This window comes from Pinus tabuliformis, chromosome 9 (assembly GCF_031772625.1).
Source record: "Pinus tabuliformis cultivar Carrire ecotype Pingquan chromosome 9, CPIR1, whole genome shotgun sequence".
NCBI classification, from domain to species: Eukaryota; Viridiplantae; Streptophyta; class Pinopsida; order Pinales; family Pinaceae; genus Pinus; species Pinus tabuliformis.
Window position 1 is genome coordinate 1,376,880,758 of NC_142307.1, and position 21,946 is coordinate 1,376,902,703.

Genomic DNA, 21,946 nt, shown 5'->3' on the forward strand with positions numbered 1-21,946 from the left:
CTGATGTTTTGAAGTTTGCTGCTCTGGTACATTGTCTGAATGATCCTCTTTGCTCTCGGAAATTTCAGGTTCCATCTGATAATTTTGTTCCTCTGTCATCCTCTGCTGCTCCGCACTGGGATTAGATAGAGGTGGATTCTGTCTGTCCGACAAGCTCTTCAGAATCCTTTCTTGTTCAACTGTTAAACGCGCGTTGTCCTCTCGCAACCGTGCCATCTCATTCTTCAATTCTTGAACCGTTTCCAGTATTGCCAGATTGGTGCTTCGTGTTGCCTCACCCAACTGCACCCACAGCTCCGGGTTCTCCTGAGGATTACTGCCGGGTCCTTGCATTTTGTCTCCTCACTGCTTTAACTGTTAACTGTTGTAATTCTGTACTTTATCCCTTCATAAACAGAACAGCAGTTAGATGAATTATTAACTTACTTCCATATGCATGGTGTAGGCTTTCACAGTGAAACATGTTTGCCTGAGGCCACAGTGTTGAAACTGGGCTCTGATACCAATTTGTCACACCTCTGTTCACTTATACATAATCAAAAAAAAAAAATTAATGTACACCTAACATAATAAGCCAGCAATACATTATGGTTTCCATGTGTTTATATGTATTCCCATGCTTTTAATGAGCAACCACATACTTTATACAATCGATTATCACATCATATGTTTGTTAAACGGAAACCTTGGAATTACATGAACCATACAACATTGTTATGTGTTTCGACCGGGGTTGTGTGTAAGCCCTACTCTCACATCACACAAACCTAGCTATAAGTCTACAACCGTAACGTGTATTAACTTGGCGCGGCCTTTGATGGTCCGGCCGCAGCTTATACAGATGCCAACTCACCCATATCTTTAAGACATTCGTCCTTGCGGGGGCATGTGGCATGATCTGGCTCTTATGGCCATGTGACACTTTGGAAACGGGAATCTCGGTTCTGATGCTTTGGGTTCCCGCCTTACTTCAACGGCCGGGATCTCATCCAGAGATCGGAGGGTTAATATGCTTTCAAGGGTTTGAGATGATATATAATCACCCGCCTACAGTCTCGGGGTTCATTTGCGTGCTAATCCTCTCGGCTCCGGTCCAGCGCTTCACCTCAGGGTTAATGTCACCCGCAGCATTCCTTCACTCGGCAAACGCATGAGAAGCTAAGAACTGCTTGTCATCCGGTCATCTCAGGTACTGGTTCTGGTTTGCTAATTTCATAGTGTTGGTTAATCGTTTGGTTTATTTGTAACAATTCCGCACTGATTAATTTCTCTGTTGCTATGGTTTGCAGCCGCGCCCTGCAACCCTTCGGATGGAACAGGGGTGGCTTCTCCCAGCGATTCAACCTTCTCAACCACAGGTGAGTTATGACTTTACTACTAGCCTGCATAACAGAGTTTCAAAGTTCAGATCTTAAGCTATGGTCATGGTTTATGGTGGATGCAGACCGCCACTCCAACGCGGGTTTCCTCTTCCCAAACGCTGAGGTATTTCCCGTAGAGGATCTTCGCGGTTGCATCCTTATTGCTATCTGGTCTTAGCAGTAAATCGTTGTTTAAGTCATGGTTCATCGGAACCTGAGTTCTTTTCAGATGTTTATAGTTAGTTCTTTTCCGCTGTTATACTGTAACTACCATAGCGGCATACCCGAGTTAGAGGGTTATCTCTGTTTGTATTTAATGGTTGCGGGTCTGGCTTCAGTGCTCAGATCTGTCAGCAAACCTTCCGAGGTTTATCCTCAACCCATATGTACATTTGATCTTCTTCTCAGGTTTTTACCGTTCAATGCTATGTATTTAGATTTTTGGCATCACAGAACTGTTTAAGACTCAATCGATTTACACATATTCATGGTACTGTGAGACTGTCTAAGCCTCTGGGCGATTTACGCTTGCATCTAATATAATTTTGTCTCACATTTACTTTAATTCCGATGCAGAACATGGGGTTTATCTTAATATTACTGTTTTGCTTATTTACCTGTTTGCATTCGAATATCTAAACCCAGGTTACGATATTTGCTTCAATCTTATACTCTGTTCTCACTATGAGTCCATCATTTTATTAGTCTGCTCGACATGCTTTGAATGGCTGTAACCTTTGTTATATTTTCCTTCTATTACGGAAATACCGCATTGTCTGAGGTTTCTCTTGCAGCTATATGCTCATCATTTCCTATATTTTAAAGAATGCATGTCTCGTTCAAGGTCGTGTGCACAGAATGGTATATATAAATATAACCCTTATTCGAGGTTACAGGCATCAGTTTGTGTTTATATATCTGTAACCCGTATTCGATGTTACATGCACAGAACTTTATAAAAATAACTGTAACTCTCATTTGAAGCTACATGCACAGGTTTTGTTTAATATAAAAGTATATTACTTTTCCTGTTATCGATCTAAGAACTGGGTTTTTGCTATCATGTCCACTTGTGACTTAAAATGTGGGTTATGAGATACAAGATGATTATCGTTCTCTGTCACATAGTTTATCGATAGCTCTGTTTATTTAGAATATTTGTCTATTCTGTTTCTGTCCTCAGCTATTACCCAGATAGCAGTAGGATTTAATATTTTCCTGTCAATAGTCGCACCTGACTACGGTCAGTGCTCCTCTATTCGAAGTCAGGGGTCCTAACCCTCATTTCCGTCGACACATCACAGTATTAAAAAAATGTTCTTTCAAATACTCAATATTGTTTTGTATCACTGTTAACCTTACGGCTATTAAACAGCGTTCTGGTTTTGCTAATAAAGGTATGTCAATCTGTTATTCCATAACCAGATTTCGATTAACCTTTCCCTATACCGATATTCAGTCTTGGCTGAATATCTAGCTGTAGCTCTATTTACGGTAATGCTAGCTCAGACCCTGTCTTCTAATTGACAGTCTGTCCCTTAACTCCAGGACTACATCTGTACATTTATATTAACATTACAACAGTGTCTAGGAGAATGCAAGACATGTTTTTCCTGTTCATCTACTGTAAATTCACTATGCCTTTATTTCTAGTCAGAGACTTAACAGTTTGAATCCGTACCTGGTTCGCCAGAGCTAGGAATGGTTCTCAAACAAAGCAAGTCACCTGAACTTAATTCTGCTCGTCCACCCAGCCATGAGACCCATTCCTCAAATGGAAGTCTCCCCCCGAGCCATCTTGCAGACCTCAAGCCCTCAGCAAGATTTTTGCACTCTCTGTGCTTGGTTATCTGGTCCTAACCAGACTTAACCAGTCTTTTTCTCTCTTGTATTTTTCCTTTTTCCTTCTCCTGGAAAAGGTCTCCTCTGCCTGTCCACACAGCACAGAGTTTTTCCCCAGCCAGGACTTTTCCTGATTCCTGGGAAGGTAGTTCCCCTCAGTTATTATAACTGATCACTTTCTTTAAAATTCACCTCCTAGAGGCTGCCAGCAATTCAAGAAAATATTTAAATTACTTTAATAAAATAGTTTATCCAGTTTTGTTCTTTTAACACATAACAACAACTGTTTTACTGTCTTTTACCACAGTAGATTTTCATATTTACATAAACTGGGGTTATCACAGAATTCATTGTGGTTTCTTCATCGTGCAGGCTAGATTTCAAAATAGCAATCTCTCCCAATTGTTTCAATGTGTGTCCATTAAAGAAAATAAGTCAGACAGTTGTTTCAATGTGTGCCCATTAAAGAAAATAAGTCAGACAGAATATATGAAGATCGTGTGTTCGATCCACAATATTGTTGCATCTATATCTTTGTTGGGAGAGGGTCGTGTGTTCGATCCACAATGTTGTTGCCTCTATGTCTTTGTTAGGAGAGCGTAAGATTAAATATATGAAGTTCGTGTGTTCGATCCACGCTTCTATGTATCTTTGTTGAAGAAGGTCACACTGAATATATGAGGTCGTGCATTCAATCCACAATGTTGTTGTTGTTTATCTGGGAGCCTATTCACTTCTGGACGTTCAATTTGTGGTTTCTGCAAAGGCGACGAGTGGTTATACTTGCAAAATACCATGTCTGACAGATGGTGATCCACGACAACCGCTGGCAAGAGGAATAAATATGCGAGAGATAACCTGCGTCTGAACATATTTGCAAAGGACGTTATCGTGTGGATCGATTTTCTAATAAAAAGCCTGCATTCCTGCATTACTCCATTTCTCTCAAGCAATTATTGAAGATTTGTATGAAGTCTGCGAGATAGGAAGATCCCATGGAAGCTGTCAAATCGCTTCATGAATCCATATAGGTTTTCATAGTCTCCGGCCCTACCAAGTATTTGATCTTCTTCTGTGTTTTAAAATTTCGTGATGTGGTTAATTTTTTATTTGAAGGCGATGAAGTGATTATCAAGAAAGTAAATTAAAACATTTCTTGATATGGTTAATTGATGTGGTTAATTTTTTATTTCAAAGCAATGAAGTGATTATCAAGAAAGTAAATTATTAGTTTAGGGAAAATCAAATTATTCAGTATATAAATGCAATAGCACAACTTCTTGAAAAAACAAAAAATTATATTATATATGTACTATCCACAGAAAAGCGCTGCACATGTTGTAAACTGAAAACTGTTAGCTCAAGCCACAGGGGATTTCGTGAGGAAAATAGAACCCATAACATAACAATAATCTCCATGAAGTACGATGGAACACAACAAAAATAACGCTTATGACCAGTGGAGGTTTTATGAAGTTTTGTTGTGTTGTGTTTGTATGTTACCAAAATTTAGGTCTACCAGTGGAGGTTTTATGAAGTTTTGTTGTGTTGTGTTTGTATGTTACCAGAATTTATGTCTACCGTAATTCTGTTTTTTTTTAATCTTATTTTTTAAATATTTTATATAATTAATCTATTGATTTTAAATAGTTTTGGACATTAAAAATTAAAATTAAACATTGACTTGGGTGTGATTTTTGTCAACAGCTTTTGATGCTATTTATATAAATTTTACAATTTTTTTTTAATTAATTTGTTGTTCTCATAATTACTAATTTATATTGCAAATTTGTATACATGTTATTTGTTATATTATCATGTATATATTGATATCTCGATTATCACTCTAAAGAATGAATCAATAAGTATTCTAAATAAACATAATTAAATCATATGCAATATTATAAATAGAGAGAATGAAATGATATGCAATTTTGGTTTTTTTTTTTAGGTTTTGTGATGAGGCGGAGGTGGAGGAGGAGGAAGAGGAGGAGGTGGAGGTGGAGGTGGTGGAGGTGGAGGTGTAGGTGGAGGTGGTGGAGGAGAAGGGGGAGGGGGAGAGGGATGTGGTGGAGGTGGAGGTGTAGGTGGAAAAAGAGGTCAAGGAGTTGAAAGTGGAGGTTGAGGTGGAAGTAGAGGAGGTGGAGGTGGATGAGGTGGAGGAGGAGGAGGACGTGGTGGTAGAGGAGGAAGCATGGGGGCGGCAGAGGTGGTGGAGGAGGTTGAGCTATAGGTGGAGGTGTTGGAGGAGGAGGTGGAAGTTGAAATGGGAGAGGAGGAAGCAGAGGTGGAGGGGGAGGTTATGGAGGTGGAGGAGGTGGAGGTGATGGAGGAGAAGGAGGAGGTGGATGAGGGAGTGGAGGTTGAGGTGGTGGAGGTGACAATGCAGTAGGAGGTGGTGGAGATATAGGTGAAGTTGGAGGATGTGGATGTGGAGGTGGTGGAGGAGGAGGAGGAGGTGGAGGACAAGGAGGAGTAGGTGGAGGTGGAGGTGGAGGAGGAGGAGGAAGCGAAGGAGAAGGTGAAGGTGGAGGTTTAGGTGGAGGTAGAGGAGGTGGTGGTGGAGGTGGAGGTGGAAGAGGAGGAGGAAGCAGAGGAGAAGGTGAAGGTGGAGGTAGAAGAGGTGGTTGTCAAGTTGGTGGTGGAGGAGTTGGAGACGGTGGAGGAGGTGGAGAGGGTGGTGGAGGTGGAGGTGGGGGAAGAGGAGGTGGTGGATAAAGAGCTAGAGGTGGATGAGGAGGAGGAGGTGGAGGAGGAGGAGGAGGTGGTGGAGGAGGAGTTGGTAGTGGATAAGGTGGTGCGGGATGTGGAAGTGGTGGAGGAGGAGGAGGAGAAGGTGGTGGAGGTGGAGGTTTAGGAGAGGAGGAGTAGGTGGATTTGGTCGAGGAGGAGGAGGTGGAGGTTGAGATGGAGGTGGAGGTGAAGTAGGAGGAGGAGGAGATGGAGGTGGAGGTGGAGGTGGAGATATGAAAGCTAATTTAAGATTCATGACTTAAGTTCAAATATTAAATTTTCACTCTCTTCTCCACAGTTGGAAATGAAAGCTACAGTCTCATGAATCCAAAACATATCTCTTCACATACATAATATCCTACTATTAAATGATAAGTAATACATTTAGGAATATTTTCTCCATGCACAAATATAGTCATTCAAGTACTTGAAATTTCTTTAACGTTTAGGTCTAATACCTTGGCCAATAATTTGAAGCATTTTTAAAGATTAAAATTTTGTGTTTATTTTGTTTAAAACTTTTATTAGTCCCTTAAACACTTATAGTTCTCATTTTATTGTTAAATGAACCATCTGTTTGGGAATGTCTGGTTTCATCTAATTATTATTGATTTAAAAAGCGGTGGATTAAAGTTAACATTGTTTCTTGATTAAGAAGCCCGATGTTCTTCTTTTTTATGTTTACTTGAGAAACATATGATATTAGGAATCATATATGGATTTGTTTATTCTTTGGGTATTCCACATGTTTTTCGTAATTAATATTAGTTGTTTAGATATCTAATGGCTTAAGGAAAAAGATTAATTTACAGTTCACCTTTTGGCATGACCTAAGCTTCTTCACCTTTTAGAGAATCCACTCTTTATCTTGTATTTTATTTCAAAATATTTATTAGGAAATGGAAATATGTTCTACTTGGATATTTGTATGGAAAAATTACCTATGCTCTAGCTTGCTATGTGTTCACTGTAGGGGATCTATTATCATGGGAAAACCATTCTTTTAATGAAATTATATTTTTGAGGGAAAGGCTAAAGGAGCAATACATGCAATTAGTGGGAGGATGAGACATTGTTTAGTGTATTATCACTTTTGAAGTGGAAATACTTTGATGATACTTATTTTGTAACATGTTATACTAAGTAATGAAATTTTTTCTTTTAGTTAATCTCATTGCGCATTTTGTGTAATTTCAAAAAATTGTGTATTGATCAACAATTAATAGAGTATTGATTGAAGAAGGAAACACAATAGTTACTATACTGGTTACACACCAAGAAGTTGAAAAACTTATAGATGGTGATGAACCACAAAATCCTAAAGATGTTGATTTATTTGAAGTGAAGTAAATGGATAGCTATTTTTCTATTAGAGAATCAATGCATAAGAAGGAAAAGTAACTTTATGTAATGATTAAAAGAATTTACTAAAGTGTTATAGTTCCTAAACCCTAAACACTAGACTTGCAATATTTTATTTCTTTTAAAAGTTTTATTTAAATTTTAAGAAATAATTTTCCATTATTGTAAATGTTTTTTTAATTATAATTTAGTAATAAATAACTAATTATAAATGTATTTCAAATGGTTTTTGTGAAGGTTATATTTTTTTCTCAAATAAATGAATATCCTATTTAATGTTACAAATACTAATATTTAAAAAAAAATCATATATATATCATTCTAAAATTTTATTGTAATTAACTTCAAATTTTAATATTAAAACATTTCCGTGTTTTCTTTTCTTGGGAAGTAGATTTTGTATTGTTTGGATTTATAAATTTACACTCACAGCACAAGAAGTGTGTTGGACTGCAACTGGGGAAGCCCGACCAAATAAGTAACCTCAAATATTTCAAAATATGAAAAGACACGGTGCTAAGACATGGAGCTAAGACAAGAAAACATAAATGAGAACTAAATTTACATAGGAAGATAGGCATTCATGCATATTTCCCGGGATCCATAACCTTTAATGGGATGGGATGCTTATTTCTCCTAGGAGTGCACCAAGGATTACGAGGAGTATCAAAAGAACACCCCTTGTATGACCAGCATCAACAATCCAATCTTCAACCTCAGTAAACACCTACGTGTTTGTTAGGATTATGTCGCTCTTCAGAAAGTTCCCTTTCCACCTAAGTGATCTCTTCTTGAATTGTTTAAGTGGTCAAATCCCAGTAACAATTGGTTGAGCTCTCAAGTCAAATTTGGGCTCTAGGACAACCTCTCTGTTGGTAGTAATATGCTCCTCACTTGACATTAGCTATTTATCTAGGCATCATAAACAACCAAAAAGATGAGAGGCCTACATCACACTCGAATGGTTCAGAAAAAGTGGAGAAGCCCAAACACAACCCCCTATTCTTCCCAAGACATTCTAGTGGGAAAGCCATCTTGAGGCCTAAAATGTCTTCGGGAGAAGAACATGGAACAAACCAAGAATTAGGAATAAAAATGTATGAATAAAGTGTCTTAACATACTTAGGCCTAATGGCTCCATTAGGTTCCTCGGGCGTGAGCTCTCCTAAGGGACATCATTGGAATTTTCCACTTTCTTCAACCAACAAAGAGAAGTAGGATAGTCATCTTCGCCATTGGCCATTCTGGGAGGATGGGATAAGTAATTTGAATAGTTTTGCTATTGTAAGTGAGTTTTTAATTAATAATTATTATTTTATTTTTTTGTTTTATTAAATTCCTTATTAATAAATCACATTTATGGAAGAGAATAACAACTTTGTAGGTATATTGAATGATATCAGGTTGATAGATGTGTGTTATTTCTTTAATTTTAGATTTATACTTTAGTTTTAATTTTAATGAAATGCTTTAAGAAAATTTAATAGTCTCCTTAAATTTTATTTAGGTTTATTTTTAATTTTTGGAATCTCTTATATTTAGTTTTTAAATTTAATATCTCCATAAATATTAGGTGAAACCCATTTTAATCCTTCTCACTGCATATAATAAAGTGATAGATTTTATTTTATTTTTTTCCTCATTTTATTGTAAATCATTTTTCAAAATTTTATCAATATAATTATTTTCCTCCATATATTATTATTAATATATATTTTCTAATGTTATTGCGAGGAAATGGAGAATGGAGAATGAAGATGATTTAAATTGCAATTTATTTATTTATTTGTAAATTATATTATTATTTGTAAAAGCTGAAACCCCATATTAATAAAATTTGTATTTATTTTGAGGGAGAGGCTTTCTCCCTCTATATAAATCCTCAAGTTAACTATGGTCATGACTATTTGTGAGGAATGTCTGTAGTGATTATTATTATTGTGGACATTTCTGTTTTATTATGACTTTTTATTTTTCTCTTCTTCAAATAAATTTAATAATTTAATAATTTGTTTAAATAAAACGATATTAATCATGAATGAACAACGCCACTTTAAACAAAATCAATAACTAATTTATTAGTTAAATAATTATTTATGGTACAGAAAGGGTGGAGTTTATAACTTGTTATAATATCACAAAAATCTATGGCTATGGATTTTCTTTGTAAGAATTAGCACCATTTTTTATGTTTGAAAATCATTTGTTTTCGTGATTTCTTTTAATCAATATATACTTTTCAAGAATACAAATAATCACAACATCAAAAGTGACTATGACAACAATTTGTTTTGTAACCACAGTCATTCAATATATATTTAAAAATATATCAGAAGTCCCTCTTGATGATGATAAAACACAAACAAAATAAACATAGAATTTAAAAATTAATTTACAAATTGATATTTTATTATCATAGAATTTTTAATGTATGTGGTTTTAGTTTATGATATGTATTTTCTTTTTGTTCTCTTCTAAACCCTAAACAATAAACCCTAAACCATATAAACTAAACCCTAAACCCTTAGCATTTTATAACATTTTTAAAAGCGTTTTGTAACTTTTATTTAGTGTTTATTAAAATAATTTACTAAATTGTTATAAACCTTAAACCATACACCCTAAAATATAAACCCCAAAACCTAGACATTAAACCCTAAACCTGAAGCCCAAAACCTTAAACCCAAACCCTAAGAATTTTATAATAGTTTAAGAAGAATTTTGTAACTTTTATTTAAGTGTTTATTAAAAGAATTTACTAAAGTGTTATAAACCCTAAACCCTAAACCCAAAAATATTTTAATTTAGTTATTACAAAATATTTATAATTATAAAAAAATATAAAACAAATTATTTTTCTTAATATTTAATATTTATTTTTTCTTATAAATGTGAATAAATTATTCATTTCAAATACATTCATGTATTATATTTCTATTTCCTAAATTATTATATAAAATACAATTATATTTTATGTTAAAAGATAAACCTAAAGTATAAAAAAATTTACTTAACAAACAAGTAAAAGATGTTTCCTTGTGCTTTAGTTTTTTAATTAGAATTTAACATTCCTACTGTAAATAAGATTTTTATAATCAATACTTGTTGTCCAAATATTTAAAGATATTTATTAGATAGGGATTTAATAAATTTTATGAATGAAATATGAAAACATATTAAATACTCAGAATGTAGGCTTTTGTGATTCATGATTTATACAAATATTTTCGGAAGAAAATCACATATCAAATGTATGTATGTGTTTTGAACATGAGGACATAAATGGATATCTTGAAGAAAGCTAATAAATATAGTAGAGATGTAATGACTAAATGACAATAGACAATAAAATAAATATTATTATATTTAAAATGAATGTTAGAGAGCTTGAACAAAGCTAGTCAATATAGTAGAATTGCAACCACTAAATCACAATAGTAAGTAAAATAAATATTATTATATTTAAAATGAATGTTAGAGAGAAAAAATAATTTTAATTTTAAAAAAGAAAATAACAATGAAAAAACCAAAAATATGAATTATTATTAAAGAATATAAAAAAAATTAGGAGTTAATAAAAATATAAATATAAATATAACTTACAAAAAAAATAATAATAATGAAAATTAAAAGAAAATATTTCAAATTAAAAAATAAATGAAAAAATAAATAACCCTTAAGTTTGAAAAATGTGGTCACATAGTCCTCATAGGGTTGTGGGCTGAGTCTTAACGCCTGCCCCCATCAGACTAGCCTTTAAAACATGGGCACGTGGTCATGTGGGCGCCATGAGTCTCAAGGTGAGGCTAACCACCTGCCCTTCCCACTAGGCCCTTAAATGTTGATGCCGAGATCATGTGCATGATCCATAGGATGCGGGTCTGGCCCCCTTACCTTAGCGCCTCTACAAGTGCATTCAAAACAGTCTCTTGCTAGAGCATATACCCAAGACCTCGGGCTATTACCGAGCACTCCTCCACCTTCGCACCTTTTGTTGAATGTCCAGGTCATGTGATTAGCGTCGTGACCGGGGTCGGTCTAAACATCTCGCGCCCCTCTCCACCATTATGTAATAGGAATATGGCACCGAATATGACCAGGGGTCGGGGCTGGTAGCCCAACCCCTCCCTCCTAAAGCTCTAAACTTAAACATTATATAATAGTTCGGTCTATTCTATGTTAAGAACTACCATGTGGCATTTTGGTGAAGTGCTCCATTATGGAGTGGGAGGTCAGGGGTTCAAATCCCTTGGACCTCACTCAGACCCATACCAAAATTTTAATTGATCCTAGGGTTCCAAGTGGCAGCCCATGACTGGGCCACACGACAACCAATTATTGGTCCACATAAAACTAGCACAAACCAATGAAATGTGCCAAAACTAAACGAACTAGAGGATGACACATAGCAAGCTGTCATTATCTCATACCTTACACAGTCACTCTACTGACTCACTATATGATCAACCTAGTCAACTAACCAGTCAACGGACCTACTGGAATTTTAATTCTTGGGCCAAACAATGAGCACATGATAACTTGAGCATATGGTATCAGATTGAGGTAAAACGAATGTCACTGGATTGAGAAGAACAAGCACTTAAACTTGATGCTACATTTGAGAATTTCTGGACACTTTCATTTTTGAGAAAAACTGTGATCAGCTGATCATCTATGGAATTGAAGATTTTAGTTTCCTATTGGTCAAATAATTTCCAAAAAGAATGTAATTTTTTTTTGTAAGCTGAGGTAGTGCCTTTCTTTTTCTATTCATATAAATCTAGGTTAAGCCATATACATCATTTTGGTGGCCTCAACCCACCCAAATGGGAAACCGAGTCTCTTGGCCACCTCAAATTAAAATATGCCACCCAGTAACAAAAATGGGTAAGTCTATCAATCCATGCTAACTATACTTCAGAATAGAAAAAAATAAACATATATCTAGTAGTCATGAAAATAGGAAAAAAGGATGAAATATTGTCCTCAAAATCTAGCCATGGAGGTAGCAACTCAGCTTAAGGGTCATTCTTGACCACCCAGGGGTGGTATCACCTCTGCTCGATGTGCTCGAATGAGCTGCTTCAGCTGTTGCTAGATTTCGTCCATCTTACTATCTTGCATGATCATGGTGATTTGCAGGTTCTTAATTTCTTTTTTCATGTTAGGTATGCCTTGGGCCAGTTCCGCCATTTCTCGTGAAACTTGCTCCAGCGCCCTTGCCAGTAGGTGTTTCAACACCTAGTAAACATGCAAGGCCTGTTTATATAGGGTCATGTGACCTCTCGTGTTACCCGAGTCTAGGATGAGATCCCCCCACTCTTCCATTTCTGGCTCTGAGTCGTCCTCCATTAAATTTTCCTCCAGCTCCTTAATTGGTCTGCGTATGTCCTCATCTATGCCCTCTCTATATGCCCTTTCCACCTCTTGGATGGTTTTCCTCATTGTTCTCGGCTGCGTCTCTGTGGGGTGATCGAAGAGGTTGCATTATTGTTGTGGCCAGGTTGGTTAGACCAGCCCCTTCCACCATGCCCCCTTCCCCGTCCTGTCTGCACCATTTTGCCTCTTACTGTCGCCTGTGTATCCTGTCCAACAGAGAAGCTTATATTCTCTGCCATTGCCTTTGTTCTCCTCTCCTGAGTACCCATTCCAATGAATTGGCCTTCCACACTAGAATTTCTCCCTCTGGTTAGACTGCTCTCAATCCTTCCTCCCCTTGTCCCAGATAATTGGGTAACCTTTATAGTCTTCTCCATTTCCCAGATTATTTCTTTGTCCTCCTCAAACGATCCCTAATCCTCTCCCTTGTAGAAATCTAGAGGGGTTTTGCCCTGGTTGCCTCGGTTTCCTCCCATTTTGTGCCCTTCCCCTGAATTTTCCTTTGACCCTCCTTCCTCCTCCTTACTACCATCCTTAAAGGATTTAACCCCCTCTGATATACTTCTCCCTTTCTCTACTAATCCTAGCTCTCCCTCTTCTTCCATCAGACTATCAACAATTAACCAAATTATAGGATTCAGCTTTACGAAAACATACTCGGACCTGTGCGTCACCTCTGGTGAAACCAGCTTGTCCTTCGCTCCAGCTATATTCCTCCTTCACTTCTTTGTGACCAACCTCATTACCCTCTCCTCTCTTGTTTGCCTTCTATCAATTTTCCCACGTCTAATCAATCCGACGCCGCCGATTTCTGCTATTTCTTCCCCCACTCCCTTGTCAGCTCTATTCCTCAGGCGCTCGTCCCATCTGCATGCCTCCCCCGCGTCCTGTTTTATTATGGGAATGTTGGGAGGCCAGCACTACCATCTATTCCCCTCCACGGTCCATTCCCACGTCATCTTCCCATCTCTCATCCCGATTGGGGGAGAAAGAATGTAAATTTGACTTGGTGAAGGTATTTTTTTAATTGTAAAAGTAAATCTAGCTTCCAAGGATACCCCTATTACAAACAAATTGTTCGATTACAACATTTGACATATGAAATTCGATGAATGACAAATCATTCTTCCTAAATTTAAGGAAAAAGAATTGTTTCCCTTTAACTTCCTTTGAATACCCAAAAAGAGTCATATTTGTATAACTATTAAAGTATTGTATCATATACTAGCTATTGGAGAGTGTTCCTGATTATTTGATATATATTCTTACACTCTACTCCCAAATTCGAATTCAAAAATAATAATTCAAATATTCATGGATTTGATAGCACGATTTCGATTCACCTCCCTTTTTTAATGTCTTAGGGACACATAAGTTGTTGGTAGATTGTTTGCACAACCTAAGATAACACATGAAGGAAAATTCGATAAATAAAAAATGGTGGAGGCACTTATCATGATGTCACTTCCTTCAAATTATGAGTAATTAGTGTGCCCATATAATAATTGACAAGTGGATTTACTCCCATCCCACGAAAGATAGGTACTTAAATCTACCAAAGCATAAGAACTTTGGCCTATTTTACTAAAATTCAATAATAAACTTTTGGGTGAGATTATGGTTTCCTCTTGTTTAAAATGCATTTTTGAATGCATAAATAGATTTAACACCTACTCCATGTAGGGAAAAAGTTACAATGAGATATTCTGAGAAAGGGGCCAAAACATCTATTAGAGTACACCCTTAAATGTTTGCAATATTCATTCTAATTTTCATACACCAAGATCATGATGGAGGAGTTATTTAGGTATTGGATATAAGGAATCTAGATTTAGTGTGAGATTTTTTTTCCTTTGTTGTCCCTTTCCTTTCTCTTTCAAGTTTGTATACCTTCACATCGGTTCAAGATTGGGTGAACCTAGACATCAAAGAGCGGTTTGAATATGATCGAATGCGAAAGTGAACTTGCATCAATATATTTCCATGGATATATGTGGAAACCAACATTGTGTAATGTACAAGTGTGTAGAGAATATATAGCATATGTAGGCGATATAATGATAAGATACTTGCAAGAAAATAATGAGAGGTGACAATAGGGACCTTACATTGGTGTGACTAGCATGAAATGGAGGAGAAGAACCTACAAATGGAAGAACAAGAATATACAAGACACCACAAGACACAAGGTAGAGATGGTGGTCCAAATTTGGTATTTGAGAAAAATCAAATAGTTTAGGAAGAATTTTGTAACTTTTATTTAAGTGTTTATCAAAAGAATTTACTATAGTGTTATCAAGGATTTATAGAACAATAAGATCAATCATTTTTGTAAAATATGTAATCTATTTTTAAAAGAAAATTAGTATGGTAATTGCATTGAGAGGTGATCTATAGCCTAGTATGGGGGTAGATCTCACATAAAAACTTAAACGTAAACATAAATGTAAACAATCAAGTATGGGGTTAGATCTCACATAAAAACGTAAACATGTAAAATGTAAACATAATGCTTAACATTTAACATTTCTAATCTAATGTTTGCCATATTGAAAAATCAATCTAATTATTAGTATGTATAAACAAAATATAAATTTTAAATATAAGGAGGTTTACGAACACTCAAAAAGGATGTATGGTAAGTAAATGAAAATGTAAATAAACTAGAGGTATGACAAATAAATAAAACCTCATTTTGTATTTATTCCATAAACCTATTTATATTTAGAGGAAACTCAGAAACTATGTTTTATTTAGGGGAAGCCTATGGCATAAATAACATGGGACAAATAACTAATAATACCATGGGCCAAATACCACGAGACAAATAATTAATAATACCATGGACCAAATACCATATTTATAAAAGAGGTATGGTAAATAATTAAATATAAAAAATGTATAAAGAGGTATGATAAATAAATAAAAATATATCGAATAATATTGTAAATCAACAACTAATTATATACCAAGCCTATCGGCCAAATACCATGGTAAATAAAAGATATATGATAAACAAATAAAAATATAAATAAACTAGAGGTATGGTAAATAAATGAAACCTCTTTTTATATTTACTCCTTAAACCTATTCATACTAACTAACACTCAAAAAAGAGGTTTTATTTAGGTGAAGCCTATAGGACAAATACCATGGGAAATTTTTTTATTAATACCATCCTAAAAAACATTATTAACCCTAATATTAATATTAAAAGATTAATAATAATATTATTATGATTAAAACTAATATTCATATTAATATATTGTAATATTAATATTATTAAATTTAATAACTTTGGATTATTATAACATGTTATAATATATCATTATATATATTAACTCTAGATATATATGGGAGAGAATTACAAAGACAAAGTGATAGAGGTGGAGAGATAAGGGGAGTGACAAGGGGATAAATGGAGATAAACTTAAGGATAGTGGAGAGGAGGAATGAAAAGAGAGAGAGGGCAATGAGTGTGAGAGGTAGAGAAGGGTATGAAAGGGAAGGAGATAGTGAGAGGATTCAAGGGTAGAGAGAGAGAGAGAGAGAGAGAGATGGGGGAAGAGAGAGGAATGATGAGAGGGAGGACTTGCAAGAGAGGAGGAGAGAGAGAAGGAAGAAAAAAGACAGAGAGTGAGAAGTGGAGAGAGAGGGAGTTATAAGGGAGAGATGGAGAGAGAGAGTGTATGCTTAGGGGTGAGATAAAGATGCAAAGAAAGATAGATAGAGAGAAGGGGGATACAAGGAGAGAGGAGAGAGGGATATATATGGTAACATAGTTGGAGAGAGAGAGAGAGAGAGAGAGAGAGAGAGAGAGAGAGAGGGCGAATGAGGCAGAATACTTGAGAGAGAGGAGGAGAATGATGGGGGAAGAGAGAGGATTGGAGGGAAAACAGAGAGAGAGAGATGGGGGAAGAGAGAGGGAGGTAGGAGAGAAAGGGAGAGAGAGGAAGTATGAGAGAGATGAGGAGAGAGTGAGGGAGAGAGGAGGAGGGAGAGAGGGAATAAGAAATACATAGAGTGAGAAGTGGAGAGAGAGAGGGAGTGACAAGGGAGAGTTGGAGAGAGAGTGTGCGTGTTTTGGGGTGAGATAAAGAGACAAAAAATTAGATATGGAGAGAATGGGGGAGAGAGGGAAGCATATAGTAAGAGATTTGAGAGAGAGAGAGAGAGAGAGAGAGAGAGAGAGAGAGAGAGAGTGATAAGGAAGATGGAGAGAGAGTGAGAGAGGACAACAAGAGGGAAGAGAGATAGAAGCAAGGAAGAGGGAGATAAGGGGAAGAGAGAGAGAGAGGGAGAGGAGGAGGGAGGGATAGATAGATATATTGAAGAAAGAGAGTGTACATTTTGGGGGGCCTGATATAGAGAGACAAAAGGGGATAGAGATATATATGGAAAGTGAAGAGAGGGAAGAAGAGAGAGATGGAGGGACAGAGAGATTGATAGATATGGAGTGAGAGAGCATGTGTGTTTAGGGGTTTGAGATAGAGATTCAAAGAAGGAGATATGGAGGGATATATATATATATATATATATATAGAGGGGGAAGAGAGGGAAGAATATTTATTGGGATATATGAATTGATTTCAACGTAGATGAGTTCTAATCCTATTTTATTTCTTACACTAAATGCATTGATTTTAGTGTATATGATTATTTCTAATGCTATTTGAATGCTTTCACTAGATGCATTTTAGATGTTATTTTATAATCCTATCTGCTTACTTGCAAGAGACAATGTTGTTGACCATGTGGAATAGGCAGGTGGCCACCATTATCCACCTAGATCATCAACCGTGCTAAATACAATCAACTATGGTTGACAGTGGTCGACCATGGTAACCATAGATAACTATGGTCAATCATAGTAAACCACAGTGATCACCATGGTTAGACTATGGCTGAAAATGTGTGACTATTGTTAAACATCGCCAGCTATTTTCTTGCTATGGTTAAGGATTGTTTGACTACAGTTGAACATGGTTGAAACTTGACTATGATTGTTTATGTTGACCTCTAAAAGGTTGACTATGATTGACTATGTCACCATGTTGAATATTGCTAAATATGGTCAACATAGGGTTGACCAAGTTTGATCATGGTCAATTATTTAAACATTTTCTGTAAAGGTTTGACTACATTTATCTGTGTTCAACTATTAATATTAATAAATAATAATATGCAATTATATTTGACCAAAGTTAAAGAGTGTTGATTTTCAAACATAGTCAAACAAATTTTCACAATGGTTGAATATGGTTTTATAATAATTGATTGTTAATATTAATATTAATATTAAAATAATCATGAAAAACTTAAACCTCGTAATAATAATAACCTAAAAAATTAAACTTAATAACAAACTTAAATCTAAATTTAATAATAAAACATATTATATTATATTAAAACCAAACCTAATTTTTTTATAAAGCCTACCCACTTACATATTAAAACATTGAAAACATAAAAAATATAATGAAATTAAAATAGTTTAATATTGTAGACCTTTTACTAAATACAATACCATTATGGTTTACCATGATTTACATTATTTTATACTCTCATATTACACTAAAAAATTAAAACCTTCATTGTCATATTATTATAAAATCATTTCATATGTTTAATATGTAACTATTATTATAAAATAAATATATATGTATAATACATAAAAACTATCATATTATATTATATTAAAACCTGTAATTTTATCTTTAAAAATTAAAACTTGTCATTTAAAACATGTCATCAAATGAAATGTTACAGTTATGCCTCAAAAGCTCCAACAATCCTCCAACAATCGTTCTAGAATATATCTACAACATATGTACAATATATGTATATAGTAATCCTTTTGGTGTGGGTTACAACTATGGTTGACAATATATATAGGATGTTTTATTAGATGACATAAACATCAAAACTATGTCATATTATATTAACACTAAAATTTCAACCTAAATAATTTTTAGCTTGTGTTATAGCTATGGACTCAAAAGTTCAACCGCCAAAGCTCATGAGCGTAGTGTAAATTGTAAGACACATGTTTTAATGGGTATGACTATTTAAATTGTAACACATATTTTAGAGTAAGAGACACACATTAGTATCAATGTTAATAGTAATATTAACATTAATATATTAACAATAATGTTAATATATATTATACTTGTATTAATATATTAACATTAATATTAGTATACATTATATTGATTAATATTAAAAAAAAAATTGTTATTTATATTACTTATATTAAGGCTCTAACGTAATAGTATTAATAAATAATCAATAGCATTTATATTGCTAAATTATGGTTTTATATATTAGTTAATAATGACACTTTTAATATTTCATGTAGCTTAATATATTAATAAATGATTAGTTATGATCTACCCTAATTGTTAGTGTTTAATAAGATTGAAAATGATCAATTATAATTGATTAAGATTAACCAATCATGATTATGTTAGTAATAATATTATTACATAAATAATTATTATATGAAATTATTAAGAATACATTAAACTTGTTATTATAACATTAATGTTAATATTTGTATTATAAATATTATATTCTATTATTATTATTATTAAAATTAATGTCTAAAATGTAACTATTATGAACATTATTTATAAATAATAATATATTAAGATTAAAACTAATTTTATAGAGTATATTTATTAAATTTATTTTATGAAGTTTGTTGTACTAATAATAGATTTATTGATTGTGATTTAATATATTAGTTAAAATTATATGGTTGAGTTATGTCTTAATATGTAAATTTTTATTTAAAAATATAGGTTCTTAATATTATTTTTTTAATACTTTTATTTTTAATATAAAATATATTAATTTTATTATTATTGTAATATTCAAAGAAACTAAACTTTCTTTATAATAAAAAAATCAATCACTCACAACAAAGAGTTGTTTACTTCAAGCTTTATAACATAAGTATGTATGCTAGTTATTTTTAATTAAACCTTAATTTAAAACTAAAAACCTAAATTTGAAACTGATCCATGCACTATGTTAGTTATTCTTTAACAATTGTATTGCATTTCTATTCTATTATATTACAATTTCTCAAGAAGGGTGGTTGTGTACATTGGCTAAATTCTCATAGGAAACTTCACCTCAATCTAAAACTCAAATCCTAATTTCCTGCACTATGTGAGCTATTCTCTAACAATTGTACTCCATTGCATTTTATTGCATTACAATTTAGCAAGAAGAGTTGTAGTGTAAATTAGCTAAATTCTCATAATAAACTTCAACAAGAACCATTTGGAAGAACATAATACCATTTTTACATGTAGTCATAAAGATATTAAACTTTCTTTTATTAAGTTTATTTTAAATTTATTTTATTAATAATAAAAATAATAGTTTTATAAACTTTATTAAAAATTTAGTGTAGTTTTAATATTTGTATTTGTAATTAAAAATACATTAATATTAATAATATTATAAAATATATATTTTTAATACTAAACTAAATTTTATAAAATCCTTATAAAGTTTGGAAAATTAATATTGATGATTTTTAATAAATAAAATGATATTTATATATTCAATAAAAAATGATGAATCCACCGAGGTTAATTGTGAATGTTTTGTAATAATTAAATTAAAACATAATAGAACTGTAATTATTACAAGTTCAAGTTATATAATATAATAAAAAATGTTCATGATTTTAGGTAGACTATAAGCACTTTCATGAATATTTGTGAAGGGTTAAAAATGTGATTTCATTTATGTAGTTTATTTGTTTTTTGATAATTTAAATTAACTAATTTAATTTGTCTAAACATTAATTTTTATATTTAATTTAATTAAAGACAGAGGATAAAATTTTATTGTAAAAGAAATGATTCAAAATATAGATTAACCAAATTCTCTTAAAAAAAATAAAAGCCAATCTGATTAACTTGACTTATCTAAACTCATCTTATTGATTTAACAACTCAATTACTGTAGATTTTCTCATTTACTTAAACCAATCCTAAAAAGGAAAAAAATAACAAATTATTATTATAGATTTTCCCTCTTACCTAAAACAATATAAAAAAATAAAAATATATATAAATTAAAAAAAAAAAAAAAAAAAAAACAAAAAAACAACTATTATTATGTTTTTACCACTAACTTAAATCAATAAAAACTAAAAAAATAAAAACAAACTACATAACAAAGCAATTAGTCTCGTTCTCTTTGTGGTAAGAAATAATAAGGGCCATAATTCTATAAACTCTTACTCTAACACTAAAATTTATAACCTATGACTTAGCATTTAATGGTGCAGTAAATTAAAAGTTTGTTTCCATGTAATTTAAAAGTTTGTTTCCATGTGTACATGATCTCATAAGACAATTAATAGTAAACCACACATGAATTTAAAAAACCATTGTCATGCCTTCCAATTTAAGGTGATAGATTCTCCGAAAGAAAATTTTCAAAATTGAATATAAATAATCTTATCGATTCAATATGGCAGATCAACAAATATCGTTTCAATATAGCAGATGAACAAATTCTTTAGAGTGAAGTTTTTCCCTATCAATTTTTATCACCAATCTAAAACGAAAAAAAATTAGAAAATGGGAATGGTTGGTTTATAGATAAGAATAAATGCCGCCGACTTTTACATCTAACATGGTAGATTTCATAAAAACAAATTTCAAAAGAGATGCAAAAAATTAGGATTCCTTTATGATACAAAATGGAGAAGAAATAAAACTTCCATGAATTATGTCCTTGTTCTAATATGAATTTTCATGGCAGATTTCATAAAAACAAATTTCGAAAGAGATGCAAAAAATTAGGATTCCTTTATGATACAAAATGGAGAAGAAATAAAACTTCCATAAATTATGTTATTGTTCTGATATGAATTTTCATTTGATATTTTCAGTAATTAAGATTAAATTTAGCAGTAATTCAAGAAACTCATGTTCGCAGATCTCGGTAAGCATAACTATTGGAATATGGACTCGAAAAACATCCCCGTGCTAATGATGGTTAATTGTACCACAACCTCAGTTAATTGTAAAACAAAATCTAGAATTCCAATGACTTTGAAATCCAATGGTGATTTCCATGACTGCAAAAGATACAATTCATTTTTCACCAACATGGATTAATGAGCTCGTTCTCCCACGAACATCAAAATTACTAAAATAAATTTTCTCAAGCTACACATAGCAATTGAATGATTTATCTTACCGAGGCATAATATCGATTTCGTGCACTCCCATTGA

General features: G+C 33.2%; 1 long non-coding RNA gene across 1 annotated transcript; it reads left to right on the forward strand.

Annotated features, from left to right (window-relative positions):
• The first annotated feature begins 1,075 nt into the window (after positions 1-1,075).
• LOC149153612 (uncharacterized) lies at positions 1,076-1,678 on the forward strand. The gene is made up of 3 exons (XR_016262334.1): positions 1,076-1,189; positions 1,290-1,358; positions 1,445-1,678. It is a non-coding gene; the product is annotated as an uncharacterized LOC149153612 (long non-coding RNA).
• Positions 1,679-21,946: the final 20,268 nt, after the last annotated feature.